This window comes from Ceratotherium simum, chromosome 3 (assembly GCF_057802395.1).
Source record: "Ceratotherium simum simum isolate JZ-2026a chromosome 3, ASM5780239v1, whole genome shotgun sequence".
NCBI classification, from domain to species: Eukaryota; Metazoa; Chordata; class Mammalia; order Perissodactyla; family Rhinocerotidae; genus Ceratotherium; species Ceratotherium simum.
In genome coordinates this window covers 49,927,630-49,951,336 of record NC_141902.1, presented here as the reverse complement: position 1 = coordinate 49,951,336, position 23,707 = coordinate 49,927,630, and the positions used below count along the sequence as shown (strand labels likewise).

At 39.1% G+C, this 23,707-nt stretch overlaps 1 long non-coding RNA gene and 1 other non-coding gene across 4 annotated transcripts in view; one reads left to right on the top strand and one right to left on the bottom strand.

The window, feature by feature from the left end:
- LOC147917563 (uncharacterized) overlaps positions 1-23,707 on the top strand; it is a 405,125-nt gene that overhangs the window by 311,472 nt on the left and 69,946 nt on the right. The gene's annotated exons all lie outside the window — the stretch shown is intronic.
- On the bottom strand, positions 7,659-7,786 carry LOC147917564 (small nucleolar RNA SNORA25). Its single transcript, XR_015551800.1, has one exon. It is a non-coding gene; the product is annotated as a small nucleolar RNA SNORA25 (small nucleolar RNA).

Sequence of the window (23,707 nt, the reverse complement as noted above, 5' to 3'; positions counted from 1 at the left end):
TATTTGTTTTATGTCCAGTTTGAGGAAAGGGAGAATGGAGATTAGAGATGGTTTTAGGGAGGAGGTGTCATCTTTCCCATCTCCCCTCCTCCCACCTCTACTTAGTCTTCTTGCTCTAGAAGATTGTCTCCCCTGCCTCTAAACTGACTATTGTTCTTTAAGTAGCCCAGGTTTCCCTGACCACAAAAATACTGAACTGGCCTGTCACCATCATTCAGGCCCCTTCATTCTCCATTGAACTCTCTTTGCTTCATCTGGCTGCCTGTAACTGTTCTCCTTTTATTCACACTAAGAGGTGGGGTAGAGCTCTCAGCCCTGAGTAGGGTATTTAATAGGTGTTGAACAACCTGTTTAATAACCTTCTGGGCTGTGAATCAATGGATTGGAGATTGATGGAAACTCATGACACAAAGGGTATTTTCCTTTGTGTCATTTCAAAAATACAGGGTTTCTGATAGATTGTACTGGAGGATGTGGTTTGGGCTTAAAGCTAAGGTGAGATCTTTCTACCCTTTTCACACCTAAATTTAGACCTTGGGGGCTGTCTGGGGGAAGGCTAAGCATGAAGGATAAACTCCAAGCATATTCTCCTAGCCATGCAAACAGAGATTTGAAGCCTGTCTCGCTACACTTTGAAGGGCAAGAGAGAAAGTAGATGAGCCATTATTTTTTCAATGAGGTGGTACTTACTACCTAGATGGTGAGGCCCAAAGCACATTAGTTTGTTAACCTCCCGTCAGCATGCATTGTTCTTTCCAATGATGCCCTTTGTTGGGGAATGGGATATAGAAAGGAAGACCACATGGAAACATGAGAACAGTGAAATATGGCCCCCGGCCTAACAGAGCCCATTTAACCTGTCTTCTCTGCCTATGCGCAGTGCTGCCTCTGCGTCTCTCTGTTGAGCAAAAATGTGGCTGAAGCCATATCTATTCACCTTTCATCCTGGGCCAATACACAGCTTTATTTTAATTTTATTCTTTTTAGCTCAGATATTAACTCTCTGTCCAATGGTTTACCTGGCAGCTAATTACAGGCCCAAACATGGCTAGCTTAATTATGAAACGGGCGTGTGTGTGTAAAATGTTTTCTCCCCAAACAGTGATTTGGAATGTCACCGTGTTTCAGAGGGGAAGGAGCAGGCACCACACCTACTTGTAAGATAACATCATCTCTGGAAGTATCTCATGGAACTTGATAAAATTGTGTGAAGTCCCATCTATGTGGTCTCGTGCCTTGATATCCTGTGGAGTGAGGGATCAGAGAAAACAGTCATAGTTTTTCATGCACATAAGTTGTTTATGGACTGCAGTCCTCTGTGCTCCTTAGCCCACAAGAAGCTGAGGCTTTTAGGTGTCCTACTGGGATGTTTACTTCTTTCCGACACTATATCTCTAACTCTTTCTACTTTTCAATCTTTATCTTCCTGATTCTCTGGTGTCTTCTTTCCATAACCTCTTCGATGACCGTAGTCTTCACCTCCTGAATTAATTTCCTTTTTCTTCATTCTGTAAACTGTTCTTCCCCCCACTTGAGAATGGATTCCAGTCTTCTGTCCCTTCTAGTACCTTTGGCTTTAGCCACGTGTTACAGAGGGTTTCCTCTTCCTTTATGGCTTCTTCATAAATTATTGAAGGTCTACACACCTTGCTACAATGAGCATTAATGTTTTCTGAAGTCCAGTTCACATGAGGAATGAATATTTCTTCAGTTAACATATTCCCTACAAAATATTCACTCTGGTGTTATTGTGCCAAAGTGACATTCATCTCCTTACCATATCTACCTTTATTACTAAATGCCCTCAGTTTAACTGAGCACCTTGGTCTAAAATTTTAAACTTTCTGAGACAATTGGCACAAACCTCAAATAGATTTTAGTTTGTTCCCTAAATTTCTTCCTTGTTTGAAGATTCGTGTGTGTTTAGGCATAAGAGGTCATCCCACTTTGTAAACTACCACTACCAAGAGTATATTATAAACATGAAGTTTTAATTACAAGAGAAAAGAGAGATTCTTCTCAATCTTTTAGAAACTGCCATAGTTTTGATAAGATGTGTGCAACCAGCAAGCAGCCAGTAAATTTCACTTGATAGTTGTAATCATAACTCAAAAGAACTGAATTACTCATGCAAAATAAAATAACTACAAATCATTCTATCTAAATTATCCAGGAAAGCAGTGTTGCCAGGGACTGAGACTCATAGATGGTTTTCCTGGAAAACTATTAAAATCTATTGTTTAAAGGTATTTGTGCAGTGTATAATCCTTTCACTAGAAACTTTGAAATATATAAGGCATCAAGAGATTTAAATTAATATATTTGATGCCCAGCCTATAGAGAACAAATTTCTGGCTCATTTGGGAACAGTTTGAGTGATGGTTAACATTAAATGGCTTTTAGTGTATGATTAATTCTATTCCTCCATGCAAATAGAGATAATAGGAATGTTTTATACAGTAAATGTGATGCAAAAGAAACTTATTCTTACTTATCATTGACAAACAAAACAATGTTCCATCAATAGTAATGCAAATAGGTGTCTTGAGTTCTAACTCTTGGTCTAAGGATACTTTATATATTTCATACTAAATACAGTTTTATAATGTGTCATGAAAGTTAAAATGGCAGGATGTTTTTTTCCCATTGAGAGTTTGAAAGGTTTGTAGTTCCAGCTCATTAGTCAAAATTAAGTAAAGTAGGAAAAGAACATTTTTCTGATGGAATTTTTCAGTAAGATTGTCAGTAAAACAATAGTGTACATGAGCAAGCAAGCAAAAGTTTGGCAATATAGACTTAACGTTGAGAGGAGGAACCAAAAAAAGAACCAGAAACAAACAGAAGAACAAAAAAAAGTATGCAGCCTTTTGAAGAGTCTTCATTGTTATTACTGCAACATATAAAAGTCAGCATCATAGAGCAGAATAAAACCCGGGACTGGTCGCAACTCTTACATGAATTTAGATAAGTCGTCTAAACTCTCTGGGTCTCAGTTACCTCACTGAAGATAAGTCTGAATTAATTCACTGGTTCCAAAATGCAGTCCATTGATAAGTGCTAATCGATGATGAAATCTTCATGAATAGAAGGTGAAAAAATTAAGGACATTAGAAAAAAAATTCATTCTAAGGATTTTTCTTTAATTTGATATTTTCTTCTTGCTCTTTCGGGGATTAAAAATGTGATAGTAGGGTCCAGCGTGGTGGCACAGTGGTTAAGTTCATCACAATCCACTTCGGTGGCCCAGGGTTTGCAGGTTCGAATCCCGGGCACGGACCTACACCACTCATCAAGCCATGCTGTGGTGGCATCCTACACACAAAATAGAGGAAGATGGGCACAGATGTTAGCTCAGGGCCAGCCTTCCTCAAGCAAAAAGAGGAAGTTTGGCAACAGGTGTTAGCTCAGGACCAATCTTCCTCACCAAAAAAAAAAAAAAAGTCACAGTAGTTAGTGGTTATTTTAAAATCCTAACTTGAAAAATGTTGACAACTCTATGATAATGCCAAAATGATTTTTTTTCTTTTTTGCTGAGGAAGATTAGACCTGAGCTAACATCCATGGCCAATCCTCTGTTTTTTACTGAGGAAGATTGGCCCTGGGCTAACGTCTGTGCCCATCCTCCTCTACTTTATATATGGGACGCCTGCCACAGCATGGCTTAATAAGTGGCATGTAGGTCCACACCTGGGATCCAAACCTGCGAACCCTGGGCCACTGAAGTGGAGCGGGCAAACAGCCGCTACACCACTGGGCTGGCCCCTATTTTTTTCTTTTATTTATTTATTTATTTATTTATTTATTTATTTATTTATTCATTCATTCATTCATTCACTTATTTATTTATTTTTGCCGAGGAAGATTGGTCCTGAGCTAATAGGGCCCTGAGCTAACATCTGTGCCGGTTTTCCTCTATTTTGTATGTGAGATGCTGGCACAGCATGGCTTGATGAGCGGTGTGTCGGTCTATGCTGGGGTTCAAACCTGCGAACCCTGGGCCCTCGAAGCAGAGCGTGTGAACTTAACCACTACATGTTATTGTTGTTATTACTTTAAATAAAAATATCAGCCTAAAAGAGTTTGCAAGTTTAAAAAGTGCTGCTTCTTCACAGTTTGAAGTGCAAGCTGCTTATACGCATACACATATTTTTGTGTGTGCATTTCTCCTGAGCTGTCATTGTGATTATCTTCTTCCGGAAAAAGATTTAGGTACTGAATCCTCTTTGTATTTAAATTTGCTATTTTCTTTATTTTTAACTCTTCTCTGTCATTTAATTTTGCTTGCTTTTCTCATCTCTCTTGTCCTGTTTTTAATAGTGTCTGCTCTGCCTTACATTGTTTCCAGTGTGATATTCATCTCTATAACGGCTTTTAGTTTTCCCTCCCGCCTTATTTCTGACCTCAGCACATGTTTTTTCTCCTGCTGCTGTCTTTATGACTTAGTTCCATAGCTGTTATACATCTATTCAGCTATTTTTAAAGAGGTAGTTATTTCAATACTTTTAATTCAATTATCTTTGTTGACTTTCATTTTCTCTTATTTTTTATCATAATTTTTCTATTTATTTTTCTTATTCTTTAACCCCAACATTAAAAAAATTGTGACATGCTTGTACAGCTTCAATGCTGGTTCTTTTTCATTTTTACTCCTCTTTGAGTGAAGTGAATTCTTTCTGCACTACCTACTTGCAGGAGGTTCATGTTGGGAAAGAACTATTGTGATGTTATAGGCTGGCCACCAGAAGTCTTCCTGGTTCACAAAGACGTTTCTTATAATAAACTATGTGTATGTAAGTGAGTTCTTTGGCCTTCACTTTCCCTAGTCATCAAGACCTGGACGCTGCAGGGTCTGACAGACATGGCACAGATCAGATCCCTGTAGTTAAACTTCAGCTATTGCTGGTTTTGCCTTTTTGGTGTGCCGCCTATTTGAAGACTCGATCCCTGCCATCTTTCTTTGAGACTGCAGCCTGATGTCCTCTCAGCATCTTTTTGCCTGCTTGTTTGACATTAGGGCGTTTGGAAGCTCTGTCATATACTTTCTTGTTTGCGGTTGACTTATCATCTAGTCTCATTAAAGATTATTTCCATTGGTGTTTCTTGTTATACTTATTGTTTTTGGGTGATTTTTGAAAGGAAATCACCATTTTATGATTAGAAATCTGATAGTTTATTTTATTTTAAATGTGATGCTTATGATGCCTCAGATAACTAGAAAAGGATTCATTTTGTAAAAATTTAGAATACGTCATTTTTATTAATGCCTAGGTTGTATAATACAGCACACTTACTGCTTTATTCTGGTAACTACCCCTTGGTAGTTTTTTTGGTAACTACCCCTTGGTAGAGTGGTATCTGTAAAACCTTTTCAGGGATGCTTCATTTCCTAGCCAGACAGAAAAGTGTGCTGTTTAACACAAGAATTGCATTTGCTAGAAAGATCATAACTAAGAAGCAAAAAATTTGATTGGTTTGAATATCTCACCACTATTGTTAGTTCAATGTGTTGAGTCACAAATTTCTGTCTGTTTCCCCTTAAATATTTTTATATATTTCCTACATGTATCAAAATCCTGTTTGTGCTCGAAGCATTATGCTAACTAAGGCCTATGAAAATTAGAAAGGAATGAAGACTCTGCTTGTCACCTAGTTTTGCAACTGGCATAATTACAGCAAAGACCTGTGAGGCTTGTCAGATTAAGAAAGTGTGGGGTGTAAAAGGATTCGCTAGGGGGCATGACATCTTCCTGTGATACCAAATCCTGGTACCACAGAGTTGGAAGACCAGGGATTTGACCCTTATATAAATACTGGGGCTCACCAAAAGGCTAGATTCAGATTCCCAGACATTTATTGGGTGTTTATTATGTGCTTGGAGTTTTCGCCTCCATAACCTTATTTAATCTATGTAATAAGCTTCAAGGTAAATGCTGTTATTCTCACTTTACAAATAAGGAAAATGAAAGTCAGAGAAGTCATATGATCTTCACAAAGTCACACAGGCCAATTCCTGGCAGGGCTGGGCTTGGACCTAAATTTTTATACTCCTACTCCAGGGCTCCTTCCAGTCTCCCGTCCTGCTTCTGGGTGTCTGGTTTCCTGCTACACGATTCTTACACCAAACGTACCCTCTTGACGTAGTTCAGTCTCCATTAATTTTACATTAAGCTTTTAGTTGTCTGACTCTCAGCTTCCGTCTGTTCCCCAGTGATGGAAGAGACCTCAACACTATGCTTAAGTTAAGTGATAGAACCTCTCCCATAGAGGCTATATGGGGTTAGGAAATAATACTTTTTTTCTGTTCAATCTTGATGTGCCTGGGGGCTGCCTGGATGATAGTTCTTTTCTTTGGTCCCTTAATATATTAAAAATTGTGTGCATGAGGGGCCGGCCCGGTGGCACAAGCGGTTTAGTGCGTGCAGTCTGCTGCGGTGGCCCAGGGTTCGCCGGTTCAGATCCCGGGCGCGCCGACACACCACTTGTCCAGCCATGCTGTGGCGGCGTCCCATATAAAGTGGAGGAAGATGGGCACAGATGTTAGCCCAGGGCCAGTCTTCCTCAGCAAAAAGAGGAGGATTGGCCGATGTTAGCTCAGGGCTGATCTTCCTCACACACACACAAAAAAATTTGTGTGCACGAACAAAGAAACCTTTGTGGCACTGAGGATGTTTTTTAGAAATAAATGTGAGGCTATCACATTTTGAACAGGTAATACTCAAGACCGAAAGAATGACAACTCAAGAGGGGGCCGATGGGATGGTTGTATGGTTCTCAGTAGTAAAGCCTGGGAAGAAGACCCTATTGACGAAGAAAACCACAGGTGATGGAGCTTTCGCTCTCTGTATCCTCTAGTTCTAGAATCTCTGAGATGACTTGTAATTTCAATTGTGCTTATAGGGACGATAGTCTTCTTCTATTACTTTCTCTCTGTTTGCTAGCCTGTGTGACTTCTGACATAAAGGTTTGAAGGACAATGTAGGGATGTTAAATCTATAGTGACAGAACGCTGTGTTTCCCCTTTAAGCTCCTCCAGCGGGGTCACTGCCTCACCGTGTTGACCTTACTTACACGAGTCATCAGTGTTTGGGGAGTATGTTTGAGAGTGTGTGTAGCAGTTGTGGGTTCAGAGAAGAGAAGCACATTGCTTTGGTGACAGTGTTGCACTACACCCTCTTCATCCCAGGTGGGTCTACCTGAGCAGAGGAAACCAAATTTTTCTCCCACTTCTCTTTGAGTAAGCACTCTAAGAGCTTGAAGGTCTCTCATAATTTTTTCTGAGATCTAAAAGAGTTACCAACAAGGAGACAAGTTTATAAACCTAAGGCTATGACTTTCCTAGAACCTCTCTAGGGCAAAGGAAGGAAGTTGTGGTAGAAAACAGAGGGGACTTCAGGAGTTGACCTGACCACAATGAAGTTTCTGGGCACCATGGATGACATTGCTCAGATTCAATTTTTGTGTTTAATCAGACACACTACCTGTCTTGTTCTTTGCTTTCCCTGTTATACAGAAAGCGGTTAATGTGGGATTAAGGACACTAAACTGCTTTTAGGATATTTTTTCTATGGGACCAGTGTCACCTATAATTTTTTTTGATTTACTTTGTTATATACTTGCCACATCACCATCATCATGAGTGAATTGTTATGATTATGAGCGGCTACATCTCCTTAGGAACACATAGCCTGTTAAGTGACTGTGGCATTCTATGGAGAACATCAGTCTTTGGTCATAGCATTAAGAGCTCCTGGTTTCACAGCTCCATAGGCCATCTTTGAAAAGACCCTTATTTATAATATTTAATTAAAGCCTGTATAAGGCTATTGGTAAAAACCTTGAGTTCTCATGCCAGATGCTGTTAAAGTGGAGGTGACAAAGTGTCAATTTCCTGCCACCCTCAAGTCCTTCATACTGCTAGGATCACTCTTTCCGGAAATACTTGAGTAGAGTAACATGAGCATCCCTTCCATGTGTTGTAGGAAACCCAGCTTCTTCCCTAAGATCCCCAAGGAGCTTCAGGGGGTTCGTTGCTCCTGGCCATCTTTTGCTCTGATCTCCTCCATCCAGGGAATTCTTGATCTCTGTGACTGTTGTCCTCTTCACTATCTTGGTCATGTTGAGTGTTGTGTCTATTCCTCCATTTCCTGACAATGCCACCTACCATAGGGCTGTCATGTGCGCCTAACCTTTAATAAAACTGAGGAATGGGACACTGATTAATGCACATCACCGATTAATGCATAATCAGATAATATGCTTGATGTCTGATTAACAGACAACAAGTTAAAATCGAATATTAGACACTGTCCTAAACCTTCATCCACCACTTCTTAGGAAGAGAGTCCTTGCTCATCTTAGGTCCTGGGGGTACCCATCATCTTCTAGATGCCTATCTTTTTCTCATAAGACCTTCTTCCTCACCTCATAAGCTGTCAGCCTACTCCCCTGAATTGTTGTTGTTCTCTTGTTTAGAGAAATTTAGGGGTTTGCCTCTTTCTCTCCAGACCATGTCCCAGGTTTGCTTTTGTATATTCAAAAATTACTTAAGCTGCTCTGTTTACCAAATGAAGTTTTCTTCTCTTATTAATATAAAACTTGGACATTAAAACTTTTCTTTAATATACCCCAGAAAAAAAATTTTGGAGCTCAACCACTCTCAACCAGGCAGAGTATATCTGAGGGATTTGTGGGTGTAACTATCATTTATTGAATGTCTTGGCATTGTATATGCTATTCTATTTAATCTTCTTTTAACTCTTTCATTGTGAAATAAAACATATACTGAGAAGTGTACAAAAATTAATGCACAGTCTAATGAAATATTATGAAGTAAATACCTATATAATCACTGCTCAGGTCGAGAAATAAAACAGTATAACTCCCCCTGCCCCAAAACCTGCCATATAACTGTTTCTGATCACTTTCTAATCCCCTTCTTCATGATCCTGACAGACATGTACAACCTTAAGCACTACACATTAATTTTGACTGGTTTTGAACTTCATATAAATAGAACCATACAGTACATATTCTTTTGTATATAGTCTTTTTTTTTGCTCAACATTAACTTTTGTGAGATTAATCCATATTGTTACATGTAGCTACATCTTGTGTATTTTCTGACTGTATAATATTCCAATGTGTGAATATACCACCATATATTCATTCTATTGTTAATTTGTGTATAGTCATGCACTGTATAATGACATCTCTGTCAATGATGGGCCACATATACGACAGTGAAAGATTAGTGCCATAGAGCCTAGGTGTGTAGTAGGCTATAGCATCTAGGTTTGTGTAAGTACAATCTATGGTGTTTGCACAATGACGAAATCACCTAACAATGCATTTCTCACAATGTATCCCTGTCATTAAGCGATGCACGACTGTACCAAAATTAATAAGGCTGAGGGAATTCTTAACATGTTTCCTGAAATAATTATGCATTATTTTGTATATATGTATGCTTAAGAGTAAAATTGCTGTTCATCCAATTTAGTCTTCTCAGTATCTCTGTGAGGCGGGTGGGAAATAAGGGAGATCTTGTTAAAATGCAGATTCTGACACATTAGGTCTGAGGTGGACCTGAGAGTCTGCGTTTGTATAAAGATCACAGGTGATGCTGATGCTGCCTGCCGACAGACAACACCTTGAGTAGGATGGATTAGCACAATATCATTTACATAAATTTAAAAAATATGACAACAGTGATACACATTTTTTGGAACGCATATGTCATGGTTAGCTTCATGTCAACTGGCTATGGTACCCAGTTGTTTGGTCAAACATTAGTCTAGATGTTTTTGTGATGGTATTTGTGGATGTGATTAATACTTACAATAAGTTAACTGGAGGTAAAGCAGATTACCCTTCATAATGTGTGGGCCTCATCCAATCAGTTGAAGGCCTTAAGAGCAAAGACTGAAATTTTCTGAAGAAGAAGCAATTGTTCTTCAAGACAGAAACATAGAAACACTGCTAAGCTTCCACTGTGTAGATTTTGGACTCAAGACTACAGCATCAACTCTTACTTGAATTCTTGCCTGCTGGCCTGCCGAGTGATTTCAGCCTTGCCAGCCTCCACAATTGCGTGAGCCAATTCTCTAAAATCTCAGTGTCTCTCTCTCTCTCTCTCTATATATATATATATCTGTATATATATCTCCTCCTATTGGTTTTGTTTTACTGAAGAACTTTGACTAATACAACATACAAACACAGAGAAGAAGATTTAAACAAAACGCATTGGTTTCCTGTGGGGCAAGGGATGGGAAACGGGAATGTGAGGAAACAGATGAATAGGGACTTCGCGTGGGTCAGTAATGAAAATGTGCCATGAACTGGGAATCATTAACTTAACCTCTATACCTGGAGGTTTAACAAAAGAGAGAATCAGTAATAAACATATCCTCAGAGCCTACAGCATAGGCAGAAGAGTGGCTTTAGGTAAAAGGGTCTGCTCATCTACTCTAATAGGAGGGAGAACAGGATGGATGATGCCCTGCTTTACTCCCGTGGCTCCCATTTTCATAGTTTCTTTAGGATGGAAGTTGCAAGCCCATTATTGTCTGGAGACCTGAATTGCATAAAGAGGGGAAGAAAGCCATTACCGGCTACCATGCAGTTCTAGATGGCATTATAAGCAGGAAATAGCTAGCAGAAGGAAAGGAGGCTTCATACAGGTGATTGATGTTCTTTTATAAGCCGACACAATACTGGTGAGAAAAATATAAGGTGATGCAGGAGGAGAGGCTACACAGCAAGTATTAAAGGAGTGTGGGGCTCAGGAAGAACCTTTATTTAGACAACTGGTGTTTATGTGGTGGTCCTAGAACCAAAACCAATTACCTCTCTTATTAGGACTAAGGGCATACATAGTTAAGTGTTTTTGATCCAAAGGTGAGTGGTCTAAGGGAAAATGCCAGCTTTTCCCTAATTTAGCTAGACAGTTCTATCCAAATTTTACAGATGAAGAGATTTCCTAGCCTTGTAGAACCAGTGACAAAACTAGTTTTTGACTTTTAGTCCAGCTGATGCCAAGACTTCTCTTAAGACTGTGAGCTCTGAAGTAAAGCAGACCCGGGTTCAAACCCTTGGCCTTGGCACTTACTAGTAATGGTCTTGAACAATCTTTCTGTGCTTTAATTTCTTTACAACATGGTCATGGAAGTAGTTCCTTTCTTATAAAATTGTTGTTTGAGAATTAAATGAATTAACCCACGCAAAGTACCTTGCTTTGCTTAGCAGAATGCTTAGCACACAGTCACTGCTTGATGCATGCTATTTTTAATACTAGTTGTTAGAAACAGTGATCTAAATATTAAGAAACATGGGAATTGGTTTTTCCAAGTGTGACCCTTTGAGTTCTTGCTTAGTCTTCTGGTGACCAATGGCAAGCCTTAGTTTAGTGAGATGAGTGACCCACGATAACAGTCAAATTAAGAACAAAGGTCTTGTCCTTAATGGACTAAATTTTGGAATTCTTAAATACTTGACTTCTTAGAAAATAAGGAAGATAAGAATCTGTTGCATGTTTTCTTTCCCTAAAGGTTTCAGTTAAAAGTGCTTCCATCAAGCAAAGCATTATTATATTACGAATAATGCATTATGCCTTTTCAGAGACAAGAAAGATGCCAAGGACCAAAAAGCATATTTTTTCCCCTCAAAATAGTTATTAATGTTGAAAGAATATCTATTTTTCAGCTCAATTAATCAACATTTTTTCCTGTATTATATTTATGTATTTTTTTGATCCAGCCCTTTTACATTAATTCTCTATCAATTGGATAAATAGAAAGATGTCATCCACGCCTTCCTTTTTTCTGCTATGTGTATATATTAAACCACTGGATTCTTGGTCTCCATTTAAGATTGTTTTCACCTGTGTTATGGGTTGAATTATGCCCCCGTCCCCCAAATTCATATGTTGAAGTCCTAAGACCCAGTATGCCTGAATGTGACCTTATTTGGAGATAGTCTTCCGTTTTTTTTTTGGGGGGGGCGGTGAGGGATATACCCATTACTTTAACTGTGGTGATGGTATCACAGGTGTATGGATATGTTAAACTCATCAAATTGTATACATTAAATATGCAGTTTTTATTGTATATCAATTATATCTCAAAACTGTCGTAAATCAGTGTAAATCAAAAATCAAAACAAAACATCAGGGCAGAACTTATTTAAGTATCCTAAAGGAATTACAATGAAGTCTCCAACAACTCAGTTGTTAACTTGAAGCACTATGGGCTACGTCTTAGCCATACTAAGTCTATGGCTTGAATCTCATTTGGACAACTTTTCTTTCAGGACATTAAGCAGTGCCCACTGACATTTCATGAAATTTCTCATCAATTCGCAAAACCAGATATGGAGATGAGAACCCTCTTTTTTTTGTGTAAAGAACAGTGTAAGAGTTTGAATACATAGTCAATCTCTGGAAAGATACACAAGCACCTAGTAACAGCAGTTCCTCACGGGACAGTGACTAGGTGACTGGGGTCAGTGGAGAGAGGGTAACTTTTCACTTGTGAAATTTGTGGATGTGGGGCACAGGAGATAGGATCTTCATGGAGATAATCAAGTTAAAATGACATCATTAGGGTAGACTCTCATCCAATATGACTGATATTCTTACATGAAGGGGAAACGTAGAGACAGATACGCAGAGAGAACAGCAGGTGAAGATGAAGCTCGAGATCAGGGTGAAGTTTCTACAAGCCAAGGAATGTCAAGGCTTTCCAGCAAACCACCATAAGCTAGGGGAGAGGCATGGAACAGATGGTCCCTCACAGCCCTCAGAAGGAACCAGCTCTGCTGACACCTTGACCTTGTGCTTCTAGCCTCCAAAACTGTAAGGCAATTTCTGTTGTGTGCTTCAGCACCACCCAGTGTGTGGTACTTTGTTACAGTAGCCCTAGCAAACTAATACATCCTATGTGCAGTGATCTGGAGGTGGCATCTTGAGTAGAAGATCAGGACTTGTTTTTATGATCCAGCTCTGCCATATACTAGCTGTGTGACTTTAAGCACTGTAACAACTTTGAACATCAGTTTCTTTACATTGTTAGTGGCCTAATCAACAGTCATTCTTCACACCTCCCGTGCTGCTTCTTTGCTAGACAGAAATTATACTCGAGTCTGAAAATCCTGTTACTTGTTTTTCCAGCCTCCTTTATGATCTGAGAAACCTAAGGAAAAGTCTGCTGGAGAAGGCTTTCTTCCTTCTGAAAATGAGATGCAGGGGAGGAAACAGCTTTCTTCTTCTTCCTTTATTTTCTATTTTTTTTGATTTGATGTTTCTACATGTGGCCTGAAACTGTGGCTACTATCTTGTCACATGAGACTAACAGTCAACTCACTGAAGATGAGAGGACAGAAAGATGGGAAGCTCTAAGCCCTTGCTAACATCACAGAAACAGTGAACCAACCCTGGACTTGCCTCAGCTCAGACTTCCTGGGCTTGCCAGGCTCTGATCTAAGTGCTTTGCATGTGTCTACCTCTTTTATCCTCGTAACAATCCTAGAGCGAGGGTGCCATTGTCTTCCCACCTTAAAAGTGAGGAAGCTGAAACATAAAGTGCTTAAGTAAATTGTCCAAAGTTATGCACACGCTTAACAGTAGAGCAAGGACTCGAAACCCAGCATTCGGTCTTCAGAGCCTGCGCTCTTAACGGCCACACCAAAAGTGTATAAACCACTCTCAGTTGGGAACTCTTCTGTTCAGCACTGAAGGCATCCTAGTGGACTGCCTTCCCTCTAATCTGAGAGCACAAGCCCTACTCAGATTTATTGTGAGGATTTAATGAGATAACAGGCTATATGCCTGGCAAAGCACCTGGTGAGCAGTAAGCACTCAATAAATACCCCATTTGCCTTCCATCCAGAGAGCAAGTGAAGTTGTGTAGACTGGATGCTCCCCTCTCTCAGAGCACAGGGCCCTGCGCTAGAGCCTGGCCTTGGACGGGTCTACTGCTTTTGGGAGGAAGTGGCTGTCGGAGAGCAGAATTTGGGCAGCAACAACTTCAGCTTCTGTAAGCTGTGGCCTGTCAGAAAGACTCAGGTTACTCCATGCCCAGGGAAGTGACACTGCTGCTGGAGTCTCAATATCACTAATGGGTAGTGGCAACCTGACTGCTGAGGCCTTTGATTTTCTTTCCCCCTGCTGTGTGAGCCCCAGAGCAGGCTGAAAACAAAGTGGCCTGGAATGGTTTGAGAAGTTTGAGAGAAGCTATTAAAACAAATCTAGAGAGGCAGAGGCACTCTGTGCTCATATCCTGGAATCCATCCTCTAAGTCCTACTGACTTGCATAGTGCTGAACACAAACTGCTGAACTCGACAGTTAATATGAAAGGGAATGCACAGAGAGATCTTGACCTTCACACAACTAAGGAAATACGAAATCTTTTTATGTGTACAGCTCTGGTCCCAGTGTGAGCTAGGATGTGGAACAAAACCAGGTCTTAGGAAGACTGAAGGGACATTACATCCAGTGACTGCCATTCCTATGTGGTGGGAATCTTGCTCTGAAGAAGCAGTTTGTATCTTATTTACTATGTACTGACACTATGGGCATTACTCTACTAAACATAACTTAGCTCTTATGTGCCAACACTTTTTGAAAGAGATTTGAACCATTTTTTTGAAGGGGACTTTTCACAACTGTATTACATGTGGTATCTCAGATTATGTATTTGGGGAGTGATTGCCTGTTCCTTGCGTTTTAGTTGAAATTTTAGTCCCTTCCCAATTTACACCAGCTGGCAAGGCTCTGGTCATGCCATGATTTCTTCAAATTTTGGCTCCTGCATCTCCCCAGTTTTATAACTTAGAGCCCTTACCAGTTTCCAGAAGACATTCGACTATACAACGTGTTTGATTTCTATAGACTTTACTGAATATTGGGAGAATCCCAGGAGAGTTCCTCTGGTCCACCATCTTGTTCACTTTTCTGTCTTCTCACTTCCATCACTCACTGTCATCTCATTCACATCAGCTCCCAGCCAGGAACAACTTTCTCTTCCTGTCATAGAGTGGGTTTGTTTTTGTTTTACTCTGCAGTCCAGGGACCAGCTGAAACCCATGATCTATAGCAACTAACCTACCCCTATTGGAAAAATTTAAACTTTTCCCCAAACTACAGAAGTTTCTTCCTAAGGGGAATTATTATAGTAGTCACTCAACTACATATTTAAAAACTTGTCACACATACTTTCCTGCTTTTTCAAACAGTATAAGCATAAGCCTAATTGTTTTGTCTTGGACATTAATGTGGACAGAGTGTTTGCCCTCATTGTAATTCTCTCAGCACTTCTTGGGCTATTGATATATGTGGATCTATACAAAAGAACTATGGATAAATATACTTCATAAATTCTAGCCTTGGCCCTTGATTTCTCTTACATATTTAGCCTCCTTTCCTCCTAATGTTCTGCTGTGAGGCAGAGAACCAGGTAACAAGAGCAATAATGGCTGGTCTCACTCCACAAGCACCAGGAGCTGTGCTAAGCATTCTGTCTGCACTGTCCCACGACAACCCTTGAGACAGGTGTTTTTATTCCCATTTTATTCAGATGATAAAGAAAAAGGCACAGAGATCAAGTAGCTGCCCCCGAACCAGCTGGCACAATTATTAAGTGGAAAAGCCAGGATTCAAACTGAGAGGTGTCTGACTCTGGAACTCATAATTTCAACTACTATACTGTACTGCTTAAATTGTACATAAAGTGAAAGTAGCAGTTTTTCAGGGAGGGTCTAGGTGGTTTCCCTACAAAGTAAATTGATTTTAGTCCATGGAATTTGTGACATTCACAATATCCATGTAGAAGAATTGTTAGCTTAGCTATAGGATCTAAGTTTGGGGTTGAGGACCAGAGAAGACTTTCTTGAGAATGTGGTACCTGTGGTGACTTTGGGGCTGTGATTACTTGTGCTTCACTATTGTCATTTATCATTCATTCATTCACTAAGCACTTACTATGTGATAGACTCTGTCGTAGATGTGGGAGATTCAAAGATTCATATGACTGACTTGTTGTCTTTGAAGACTTCCTCCCTCTTTCTCTCTACCCTATCGTACAATGTTCTGTCTTACTCCAGCAGGATCAAGAGTGGAGATAGGATGTGATCAAGAAGAGGACTGAAAATGGGAAATAGGGCCCACTCAGAACCGAGGGTACAAAGAGAGTTTAAAAGGTTGAGTGAGTTTGATGGACAAGAAGAGAAGCAAGACTTGTGTCAAAAGTCTTGTTATGAGTCTAGAAAGAAGAAGCCCGCTTCTAATTAAATTTCAGGAAAAGGGAGATATAAACACTATGACTTCATCCATTTATTCTTTCATTCATGGATCAGACCTCATGTTAGAGACCGTGGATTCAGATTCCTTGCTCTTGAAAGCTCATTGTCTTAGGATAGATGAAGGGGTAAGTTAATTTTTATATAATGCAATGGGTTAAAAGTCATATCAGAGGATGGAACATGGATTTGAAAGCAGAATACCTCTGATTAGGAATCAATCAAGAAAGGCTTTGTAAATTAAATTACACGTAAGCTGAATTGTTAAATAGGAGATTGCTGGGCACTAAGGGGGTAGAAGAAGAAAATCAGATAAATGTTTATTTCTGGTAGATGTGGAAATAGTTTGTTCTTTTCCCAGATGTCCTCAGTCTCAGTTCTTTGCTCAAATGAACCACTGTTAGCAGTATCATTGGTATCTTTTCTATATTCACTTTAAAACGTAGAAAAATAATATTTTGTACATTTAAATACAAATAAACTCACAACATATGTATTTTGCAATTTGCTTCTTTTTAAACTCAACTTAATGCCCTGGATCTAACTTCTTTTTTTTGTATCAGATTTATTTATTGCTCTTTTATTTCCAGAGACAGAAGGGACCTACTAGAGACATTTCTTTCTTGTGTTGGTCTCAGAAATTGTATGTCCCTTTTATTTTTATTTATTTTTATTTTTTTAATTTTTTGTTTATAGCAGTAACATTGGTTTATAACATTGTAAAAATTTCAGGTGTACATCATTATACTTCTATTTCTGCATAGATTACATCATGTTCACCACCCAAATACTAACTACAACCCATCACCACACACATGTGCTGAATTATCCCTTTCGCCCTCCTCCCTCCCCCCTTCCCCTCTGCTAACCACCAATCCAATCTCTGTCCCTATGTGTTTGTTTATTGTTGTTATTATCTACTACTTAATGAAGGAAATCATACGGTATTTGACCTTCTCCCTCTGACTTATTTCACTTTGCATAATACCCTCTAACTTCTTTTTAATGCCGCGTACTGTGAATACATAGAATGTGGTGTACAATAGTTGTTTAACCATTTATCTATTGATGGATATTTATTATTTCTTCTTTAGTTATTAGAAAGAATACCGAAATGAAGTCTCCTTGAAAACATGTGCAAGTATATAGATACCAAAAAGTGGAATTTCTGGGTCAAAATGAGTACACGTTTAAAATAGTAATAAATACTGACAAATTGCTTTCTAAAATGTTCCCATTTATATTTCCTCAACAAAAAAATGAGAATAATTATTTCTCTACATCTTTGCCAGGACTTGATAGTATCAATCTTTTTAATTTTTGATGAATTGATGGACAAAATTAGAATCATTTGTTACAATTTCCTAAATACTAGTGATATTGAGTATATTTTCACATGTTTATTGGTCATTTGGGCTGTTTTGTGAATTTCCTGTTTTCATCTTGTGCCCATTTTTATATTTGATTATTATCTTTTAAGTTTGTAGGGTTTAGAAAAACATATACACTGATAAATATAGTTTCTCTATTATCTATGTTGCAAAAAATTTTCTCCTAATCTATCACTTATCTTTTAACTTTGTTTATAATGGATTTTGAAATTTTCAATGTTGATGTAGTAAAATGTATTGATATCTTCTATTATAGCTTTTGTGTTCTGGGATATGTTTTTAAGAAACTTTTCTCTTCCCCCATGTGTGTTTATTTATGTGACCATATTCCTCATTCTGACGGTGAACTGGAAGCTCACATGGATAGTTCAACTCATTTTCAAAGCTGTGGAGTTCCTATTAACACCTATAAAAATAAATAGAATGTGAAGAAAGAGGACATAAAGAGAGTTAACAACTGTATACTATCCATCTGTTTCTAAGGACTAATTAAATGTCTTTATATTAATGAGTTAAACTGATGACTCTCAATGATGGTTTGACCTACTTTCAAACAACTGCGGAAAGAGAATTCCAGAGAGATATGCAAGCATTTTATATTATTTTCAATATTAGTGGCTGTGAGCTCCCTTCTTTAGGTACTAATCTTCAACTGATTGGCTTTCTGTTAGGCTTGACAGTCAATAAAAAGGATAAATCACTTTCAGATTTCCTAGGAGAGGTTTGGCTTACAACTTCAGCTGTCAATACTGAGTTGGCTCTCAGCCCCTATGAAAGTTACTTAACCACAGGATATAAAGTAAATAATGTTTCTCGCCCCATCCTCTTACTATGAAAGTGAGCAAAACTTACCTCGACTCTAGCTAAATTTTAAAAAAAATTAATTCAAAGACCGAGACATGTAGGAAAATGTCCCCATTCCTAGATACATAAGGCAATCTTAAAATCCTAAAAATATCAGTCCTTTAGTAGTGGACTTAAAACTGAAGCATGTTGACTTCTCAAAGATCAGTGAGAAAGAGGCATAATATAACCAGCAAAATATAACATAGGGAAGATAAAAGTATCAGTCTCCAGCAGAGCGTCTCTGTGGCCCAAGACAATCCAGTGATTGGAAAATTTAGGCATTGCTTGGGCAGACGTTGTCATGAGAAGGGCCAATAGGTAAATGAGCTTTGATTGTGAAAGTGTGTGGTGACTTTGCCATGGACCATCTACTTACTGGTGGAAGGATCCAAAACTGTATTTGGAGTATGAGGAGTAGGAGACAACCCTTGGGGTAGGGCATTGAGAAATATTATAGTCTTGAGGTTCCAAACAAGTAGGCTGGAGTTTGGAGCTGGACTGTTGTCCCAACAGAGAAATTGAAGAGCTAGTTGGAGAATGAAGGCAGAGGATCATTTCTATTAACTGGACTAATATATAGTTGCAAGCTCATTCACTGCTCATTCATTTAGCAAATATTTGTTGAGTACCTACTATATAGTCAGGCGTTGGGAATAGCAGTGAAGTAAGACAAATATCTCTGTCTTTGTGGGTCTTGGATTCTACTAGGGAAAGGTACACAATAAATAAAATTAAATAAGTAAAATATAGACTGTCACACATGATGCTATGGAGAAAAATAGAGCTTGGAATGAAGATAGGGAATATCAAGGTGCAGGTGTTGAAGTTTTAAATATCATGGCTTGAGAGAGTAGCATTTGAGCAAATATCTAAAGGGGGTGAGGAAGTGAGCCATGCATCCATCTAGGGAAAGAAGGTTTCAGGAAGAGGGAGGTGTAAAGGCTTCTGAGGTGAGAGAGTGCTTGGACTGTGTATCAGAGAGGGTTAAGGAGAGAAGCAGAAACAGTAAGTCACACACACAGATTTATTACAAGGAATTGGATGTGATTGGGGGGCAGGGTAGGTGAGTCTAAAGCTATAGGGCAGTCAGTCAGGAAGGGAAGAGTATGAAGAGGATGGAAGTCCAAGGACGTGGGCCAAAGCTGTTGTCCATAGGTGGAATTTCTTCCCACTCAGGAAAGCTACATCCCTGCTCTTAAATCCTTCTAACTGATTAAGTCAGGCCCACCAGATTATCCGGGGTAATCTTCCTTACCTAAGGTCAAATGATTGGAAATTTTAATTACATCTGAAAATCCCTTAACAGTAACACCTAGATTAGTGCTTCTTTGATTGAATGACTGGGGACTCTAGTCTCATCAAGCTGATATATCAAAAAAGCCATTACAGTATGTTTAAGGAGCAGCAAGGAATCAATATGATTAGAGGAGTGTAATCATCGGGAAAAATAGTAGATGATGAGTCAGAGGTAACAGGGGAGCCATTGTAAGGACTTTGAAGCTTGCTCTGAGAAAGATGGGGAGCCATTGGAGAGTTGTTAGCAGAGAAAAAGATGACCTGACTAATATTTTAAAAGGATTATTCTGGTACTATCTAGGGGAATAGCCAGAGGTTGGCAAGATATTGTAACTTGGAGGCTAAGTGGTGCTGGGCTTCTTCAATAAATTCTAGGCACTACATCCAATGATAATGAGTGTGATTTCCAAAGTCCTACTGGACCATAGTCCTGAGGGTCAGTCAAGAAACACTGTGCATTTACTAGGTTAAGAGAACTGTGATAGGCATTAGGGATTTAAAACTGATCAAGACAAAGCAATATATACACTTTTGTTTCCTCAAGAGTAGTGCCATTTGCAATGAGCTGTCTTACTAGTCAGGCAACCATGGGACTAAACTGTTACATGATGTTTAATTCTTAACCATGCTATGTGACAGGTTCCAGGCCTTCCTGTAGCCTGTCTACTGTGTGCAGGCTCCTGAGATATGTGGTACAGGGGACACTCCAGCCAAGACATAGATTTTGTTACCTTGATTTCCTGAGTTCTTGATTACCCTTTTGGGTCAAGGTAGAAAAAAAAAAAACAGCAAATAAGTAGAAATAAAATAATGAAATGTTGGGGCTATGCCAGCTGTTTCTTGGCCCTTAATACATGCTTGCTCCTTTTATGGTCTCTATCACAGTGTTGCAAGCCTGAGAACTACATTTGTCAGTGCAGTAAAGAGAGATACTTGTGTGATGTTTAGAAGACAGAAGGGAGGTGGGCAATCTTCCTCCGGCTGGGGTGGATGCAGACCAGCAAGGGTACCTGCAGTGGTGACAGGGGCTTCCTTGGGCTCCATGACTCACTGTCAGTCTCCAGTTTGGAGCTGCAGGCAGCTAAACTTGCTAAAGCAGCTAAAGCAGCAGTTTCAGCTTACCTTCCTAACTTACATTCCTCAAGCACTTCTAAAAATTTACCAATGACTTATTTCACCATGTTAGTCCTGTTCCATTTGGAATGTGACTGAGCCCTCATTGACGCAGAGGTCTTCTCTACTTCTCCTTGCAGCCTGAAGAAGGCCCCAGTCAGCAGGCTCCTTCCTTCCCTTTTTCTGATCCCAACCCAGGATCTCCTTAACTCTCCAAAGATAAATGGTCTGCAACAGAGGACCACTTTTGTCTAAAATGAAGGGGAGGGAAGGAAAGGAAGGGATGAGAGGAAGCCTCGGTGGGAGTAGAAGGTGGTTCGAGAAAGGTAGTAAGAGACTTGAGAGGGGGAAGGGTGAAAAAGCCAACCCCCTAAGCTTTCCTTATTTCTTAAACCCCTTAAAAAATTCCTATCCGCAAAGCTTGTGACTTAGAAGTGAGCAGAAGTAAGGAGGAGAGAGTAGTCCACTTTATTCATGGCTATACTTTCTTTCTTTCTGAACTTTCTGGGATTCACTGTTTTTCTGTCTCTCTTCAGCCTGTTCAGTTTTTTTGGGTGAGGGTGGAGGGTGGGCGAACACATATTTCATTTATCCAACAACTCCGGTCATATTTATATACATTAATTCATATGATTGTAACATGTACCACATTTTAATGTTTTCTATTTAATATAAAGAAAAATCTATTAAAGAGAAATAGAGTTTGGGGGAGCTTGAGCAGTTGTTTGGATTCAATAAAAGTGGACCTAAGATTTGAGCCCAGATCTTCAGACTCCAAGTCCAGGCTTCTTTCTATTAACCCAGAGCCACTCTGTTGGTGGCAAGAGCCCTGGATTTGGAATCGAGGCCAACAGTAAATTGGAAGGGGTTCTAATATATTTTCTGAAGTTTTGTGTGTCAAGAAAGATAACATAAATAATATTCCTGGGGCGCCCTAGTGAAAGTCCTTTGTCTATAGAATTAAAATGAATTTTAAAAATTAATATTAAAAGATGAAAAACTACATTGCATTAGTTACAATTCAGAAACTTTGGCTTCAACATCTATTTAGGTCTAGCCATGCCCCATCCATGAAGGTTGTCTTAAAAACTTTTTTGGTAGGAGAAAAGATGGTTAGAAAAACTGAAGGAATTATGGGAAAAATACGGTCAGACCCAATTCATGAAGAAAGTTATGAAATCTCTTATACATCTGGTTTTAAATGTTTAGTAAGTTAAAACAATTAGGACAGCAAAGTGAAAGAGATATGCTTCACACGTCTTAATTTAGTGATAATGGCTAACATGCAATTAAATTCCTCCTACTCTTCCTTGCTTGCTGGGATTTTTTTGGGATTTCAATAAGATGTTTATAAATTCATTTCGCATTGCTGAAAATAATAGGAAACTCAGGTGTTTTCAAAATATATTGCATTGTGTTCAATGGTTCAAAGACTTTATTTTGTGGCAGAGTTGGAGATCTTTGTCTCCTAGGTCCCACCCTGACCACAGAAAGAAAAGCATTTTTGATGTTTGAGGTGTAAAAACTTTGAAGACAATTATTTTAACTTATTCATTAGTTATTTCTCATTCTTTTTCTTTCTTGAAAACAAACTAACCTATAACAGCATTGAGCGTTTATTCTACTTACTGTGTACCAGACACTGTTCTAAGAATTTTTCCTGATTAACTCATTCAATCCTCACAGCAACCTTTTGAGGTAGGTGTTGTCATCATTCCCATTTTGCAGATGAGGAGAGAGGCACAAACAGATTAAGTGACTTACTCAAGGTCACCGGTCCAGTAAGAGGCAGACCCAGGATTCCCCTCTCTGCACTCTGACATCAGAGTCTGTGCTCCTAACTGTCGCTCACAGGCCTCTGTATGTCCAGGGCTGTGCTGCCCCAGCGGTGCCCAGGAGGACTTTATGCCTGAATCCAAGCCTCTCCTTGCCTACTCTTCTGGCAGAATAGGAAAGTCATCCAGATCTGGCTCCGCAATCTGTTAGCTTTTTCTTCCCATTAAAGTTTCCTTGCAAAAATTCTTTTTCTTTTCTATTCCTAATTCCTATTTTATTCTTTCTCCCCCACCCCTTATCTCTCTCTGTCTTTCTGACAATCTCTTACAGAACTGGTTCTCAGGTCCTGTACACTATGAATGGAATTTTATTTCTATTCTATTCTACTTCTATTTCTAATTCTAAGAAAAGTCTTAGAGGTAAAACCTCTATATTGAAGAATTTATTATGAGATACTTAAAATCAGAGAGGGATTACTGCCTCCATAATCTTTTCTCATTCAGACTTAATGTCAAGAGAGCTCTTACCCACAAAATACTTAATTTTTAAATAAATAAAAATGGCTTTTTATCTAGTTAAAAAGACTACATATGACTATATGTTGTTTTAAAATAACATATGGCTGTATTGTGGAAATTCTGCACACAAGTATAAAGAAGATTGTTAAAATCACCACACATTCCTACCTCCCGAATATCACCATTGTTAGCATTGACTGCTGGAGTCACAGGAAGTACTAATGATGACTGACCTGGCAGCGTCCCTTGAATGCACAGTTCCAGTGATAGGGAAACTACGTCTCAGATACGGTATTCCATGCTTTATTTGAATAGCTTTAGTAGTTCAAATTCTCCTTTTGGAAGATAGGTGGAAATACTTGACAAGCATGAATCCGTTCTTATTCCCACATCCCGGCAGACATAACTAATAGATCACAGTGCTGTATCACTGAGCCTCTAGCAGCCACTACCAAACCTTGGGGACAGCATTC